The sequence below is a fragment of the Chinchilla lanigera genome, unplaced genomic scaffold, assembly GCF_000276665.1.
Source record: "Chinchilla lanigera isolate Chin_1 unplaced genomic scaffold, ChiLan1.0 scaffold00160, whole genome shotgun sequence".
Taxonomy (NCBI): domain Eukaryota; kingdom Metazoa; phylum Chordata; class Mammalia; order Rodentia; family Chinchillidae; genus Chinchilla; species Chinchilla lanigera.
In genome coordinates this window covers 1855312-1860847 of record NW_004955561.1, presented here as the reverse complement: position 1 = coordinate 1860847, position 5536 = coordinate 1855312, and positions in this window count along the sequence as shown.

Below are 5536 nucleotides of genomic sequence, written 5' to 3'. Positions count from 1 at the left end.
GGGAGGGAGGAAGGTGCACTGGTAAGTCAGGTCCCCTGGGATCATCCTTGCCTTGACACCTTGGTTAGTCACACACTTCTGTAAGGTGGGGACGGTTATTCCTCCATACACAGCGGACAATGAACTGATGCCCTAGGCTCCGTAATGACACCGCCACTTATCACCCCCTGGGGTTCAGGTAGGAGTGAAGGTGAGCTACAGAGACAGACCCAAATCCTTCTCCTCTGGCACTGCCACTAGGAGCTGTGTGGCAAGCAGCTTCACCTCAGGGTCTCAGTTTCCCCATCCACAAAGTAGGTGATTGTCAGGTTCCCACAGGATGAGCATTGCTTCTCCTGGCACAGACCCCCCACTCCGACCCAGAGGCAGCATGGCTGAGGCCTGTCCTCACCCTTCACTGTGGTGCTAGCTGCTGGAACACAATGGTGGAGTCGGAGTGGGACCAGCTGAGAAGCTTCTGTTGATGCGGCGGCCTCAGAAGACCTGGCAGGGGTGCCCTAGGGAACACGAGGGCACGGCACCACACCTTGGGGGAGCAGCCTTAGCCACCTCCCCTCATCACCCACCTCGCCAGGCAAAGGCTGCACTATCCTGCTCCCCCACCTGGGCAGGAGGCTCTCTGGGGTGCAGCAGTCAGTGACAGAGGCGTGCAGTGCAGAGCAGCGGCATCCACCTCTGCAGCATGGCAAGGTCGATCCTGGTCCTGGCTGCTGCACTGCCCTCACCAAGCAGCCTAGGTTCAGCACAAGCCTCAGGCACCACATCTATAAAATGGGCATTGCAGCAGAGCCACTTTCGGGCTGGCAGTGGGGTACCATGAGACTGCACAGACTCCCTGTCCAGTACCAGTCTGTGCTGCCAGCTGCACTGTGTGCTGAGTCCTTGTGGTGTGCCACCCTCAAAAGGGAGTGGGGCTTGCCAGCAAACAAACTGAGCAGCCAGATCCACTCATGCCAGCTTGCTCAGGACAGTCCTGGTTTCAACCCAGAAAGCCGTGCGTCCAAAGCAGCCCCTTAGTCCCAGGAAAAACAGGTCCCACTGTACGGGGTGTGGGAGAGCAGGTGGATGTATGAAATGCACTGTAGTTACTGGTGCTGTTTAAAGACTGGTGCAAGGGTCTTTCTGATGGTGTGGTCAGGGCAGGCCTTCCCGAGGAGGTGACAGTTGAACAAGGACATTATGTGCTGAGGAAATGAGACATGGACGTGGAGCATGGGAGACAGGACCAACAAAACCCAGGTGTGGAAAGGTGCTGCTGCACTGGGGAATGGGCAGGGAAGGTGGTCGAGCTGATTGGGACTCCTGTCTTGAGAGCAGTGATGGAAACACCAGGTCAGGGTAGCTCAAGCTGAAAAGTGTTATTTGCTGACTTAGTCGGAAACAAAGTGGGAGGTTGCACTCCAGACACGGCCACATCCTGGTGTAAATGCAGTCTACTTCTCCACGCAGCCTGCATGTGTTTCTTCATTCTTAGGCAGTCCTACCAGCCAGGCAGACCTCCCAGTCTGCACCTGAGGAGAAGTGATGCTCCGTGCTGAGGCCCAGGCGAGGCAAGGGGTGAAGGGTCCCTGACAGTGCCCGGCCAGCTGTGGAGGCCCCAGCAAGATTGTGGACGTAAGCTGAGGCCTGAGCCAGGGCAGTGTGCAGCTAGTGTGCATCTCCGAGGATCTAGGAAGCATGCCATGGGGGAGGGGCTGATGTACTCATGCACCCAAGGGAGCACTGTTGGGGGAGCAGAGATGGAGCAGAGATGGATCGAGGAGGCTGGACCAGGAACATGGGAGAAGCCAGGGCTAGCTGAGCCCAGGCTCGAGGTGCGCGTGCTGGCAGGGTCTCCATTCCAGACTCTGGGGTGCAGCAGGAAGTTTGTGCCTGGGCCAAGTCAGGAGCCAGTCCCAGAGCTGGGACTGATAGCCCAGGTAATACAGCCCTTGAGCTGGAGGCCCAGCCTTGCTTCCCTCTGTGATGGCAAGGCTGGGCCTGAGCCTGGAGCCTGCGAGTGGGGCCCAGTGAGAAGAGGCGAGTGAGAGGCCAGGGAACCCTCCAGCAGGCTCTGGGGTCCAGAGGTATTGGGACCGCTGACCTCCTTCCACTCCCCTGGTCCTGGATCCTGGGTCCTGGGTCCAGGACAGGCTGTGAGTAGAGTCAGGGTCTTGAACCTTCCAGCACCTGGCTGCCGTGACAGGGTACCAGGTACCAGGGGCAGTTAAACCTCCCTCCCCTGCTAAGCTCTGTGTAGGAGGGAGCCATCCAGGCCAAAACACAGGCACGAGGGCCCATCCCGGACACCCACCCCCTGACATAGACGGGACCATGACTAGGCGCTGTGCAGAGAGAGCTTGCTGTGGGGATCGGAGCAGATGACACAGGACTGTCTGTGTGGAGCAGGGCTGAGCCTCCCCTGGAACAGCTGAGCAATTTTCAAAGACCTCATAGCTGAGAAGAGACTGCCTGTGCCACTGTGTGGCTACAGGAGTTGGGCTGCACCTGAGGGCACAGCTGGGCTTGGCCACGTGTGGACACCTGTGTGAAGTCAGCACTTGACACACGTTCCCTCCCAGCACGTGCTTCAGGGATCATCCCCACCCCACCACGTGACAGCTGAGGACCTGCAGCCCAGGAAGTATATGCATGATGACTGTCACAAAACAAGTTCCCAGAAGGTTGATGTTCCAGGAAGTGAGTGTCTGCCCCTCCCACCAAGAGGTCATGCATGGACCTTCACACTTTAGAGGGCTCAGAGGACCCCATTTGGGGAAGGAAATTGGTCTTTTTGCTGCAGTTTTTTTCTCCTCCCTCCCACCCCTTCCTTCTCCGCTTTCTTCCACCCCTCCCTCCTTCCTCCTATCCCTACTCCCTCTCTTCTCCTCTTCCTCCCTTCCCTCCCCTCCTTCATCCCTCACTCCTCCTCCCCTCCCTCCTTTCTCCTTTCCTCCCTTCCTTCCTTCCTTCTCAAAGTGTTTTCAGGAGACCCCCCCCATTCCTGGCATTGCACTAGACCTAGGAATATAGTGATGATGGAAACACAGGCATAGGCCTTACACTCAGTGCTCTAGGCTCAAACATTAGTTCAACAGTCACAAAAATACAACTGTGCCAAGTGTGACAGCAGAGGATGTTATAGAAGGTAAATCAGGGAAGGCCTCCTGGAAGAGGTGAGAGTCTGTTAAAAGTAATTTCCTAGGGGACCATGGGAGGGAGTAGCATTCCAAGCTGAGGAAACAGAACAGACAAAGGCCATGTGGGAGGAACAGCAGTGTGACTAGAGCAGAGGGGAGGAGGGTGGGTGTGACCCAGGCTGGAGGAGCAGGCCGACACCCTCTGACAGCCCCAGTAAGGAGCTTGCCTTCATCCTCAGAGCAGGGTGGGCGAGTTATGATGTGATCAAAGTTGTTCTACCAAGTAACAGTAGGGAGACACTTAGCCATTGGAGTGACTGGGTGGGAGGTGCATGCTGTCATCCCAGCACCTGGGAGGCTGAGTCAGGAATCACCTCAAGACCACACTGGAATGCACAGTGAGTTCGAGGCCAGCCTGGACTGCATAGCAAGACCCTGTCTCAAAAAACAAAAAACAAAAAAGAGCCATTAGAGTCATCTGAACAGGAGATGAGAAGGAATCAGATGAGGCCAGGGCTCTGGAGAATGATTTCAGGGAAACATAGGAAGCACAATACACAGGGCTTTGAGGAGGAGGAAGAGTGACAAAGGGACTCTTGTTTCAGGCTGGCAGGGTTAGGGTCAGAGGTTACTTCAGATGTGCTGGCTTTGTGTCCCTACTTCACATCACACACAGAATTAAACCTCGATGGGAAACACAGAGGGGGATGCTTCACAATGTTGGCTTTGACAGTAGGTATGACACCAAAAGCATAGTTAGCAAAAGACAAAAATAGGTAAATTCAAAATTAAAAATTTTAGTGCAGGCAAAGACTGTCAATACAGTAAAAAAAAAAAAAAAACAATCCAAGAGGTTGGGAGAAAATATCTGCCAGACATACATGTGATAATGGATTAATTTCCAAAATAGGTCAAAAAGAAAATAAACCTCACCACAACTCAGCAACAAAAAGATAACCCAATTTAAAAGCAGGCCTTAAATAGACATTTTGCCAAAGAAGACATAAACAAAGATGTTTGCCATCACAGATCATTAGAAAGGGATACGGAGACACCACCTTACATCATTAGGGTGGCTGTCATTTAACACACATACACAGAAAGCAAGTGCTGGCAGAGCGTGGGAATGTAAAATGATGCTGCTGCTCTGGAAAACCCTGTGGCAGGTCCTCAAAAACTTAAACATGGGCTTGCCACATGGGCCCCAGTGCCATGTCTAGGTACAAACCCAGAAGCTGACAGCAGAGACTCGAGTGTTTGCATACTGTGTTCATAAAAGCATGGCTCACTATAGTCAAAGACTCAGAACCCAAGTGCCCATGGCGTGAAAGGATAACCCAATGTTTTCTGTCCAGGGAACAGAACATTAGTCAGCCTTGAAAACAGAAGAAATTGACCCTTGCTACCATGTGGATGGGATATGAGACAATGAATTAAGTGAAGTAAGTCAGTAAGGAAAGGAAAAATAGTGCACAGTTCTGCTCTTGTAAGTAGCCAGTTTCACAGACTTCCTGGTGGTTGTCAGGGCCGGAAGAAGGGAAAGCAATAGCTGGTGCTTTTGGGTTTGGGGAGAGGGAGAGGTTCTGGTGCTGGATGGTGATGATGGTCATGTGAACCGCGGGGTGCAGTTAGCTGGACACTTGAAGATAGGCAGAGCACCAAATTTTATATTATGTAGATTTAACCATGATAGACAGCGAAATAATCAAAAGGGCTCCTGCAAATAAATAGAAAGCTACTGGAAAACAAGAGAATAGCTTCCCAGCTAGAAAAAGGAAATGATTTGTCAAAGAGCATAGAGAAGACACAATTACACAAGGAGAATTGGGCTCACTGGGCTGGCAGGTTGCCAGGAGTAGAGGGCTGAGAAGTTAGGCAGGGCACCCGCGTCCCTGGCTCACCGCAAGGCCTGGGCTGGTGAGGGTCTTCATTCAGCTGGCATCTTGAGCCATGGTTTGCACTTTGGGCCCACCTCAGTTCCCTGCCATGTCACTAAACTAAATGCAGGTCTAAACTAAATGCATGTAGGCTGTGTCCAGACTGAGCCTCACCACAGGGTCCAGGCCAATGAGCCCTGAGATTTCCAACGCCCTACCCCGCCCTACAGAGGTGGAGCCCAGACCCTGTATCTGTTTCTACTCTGGTCAATCTTGGGCTCCTTCACGTTCAGAGCTTGTGTTGGTTACTTTAGTCTCATTGTTGAGACAAAATATTGGAGGCCCAAAATTAAGGAAGGAAAGGTTCATTTAACTCATAGTTTGCAGAGTTTTCCGTGCATAATCAGCTGGCTCCAAGGCAGGGTGGCAGGGCACAGGGGCAACACTTCAAGGCAGCAGCAGACAGCAAAAGCAGCAAGAGCAAAGGGCAGGGGAAGAACAAGCCTCTTTTCCTTCCTTAGGGCAGGTGTAGCACTCACA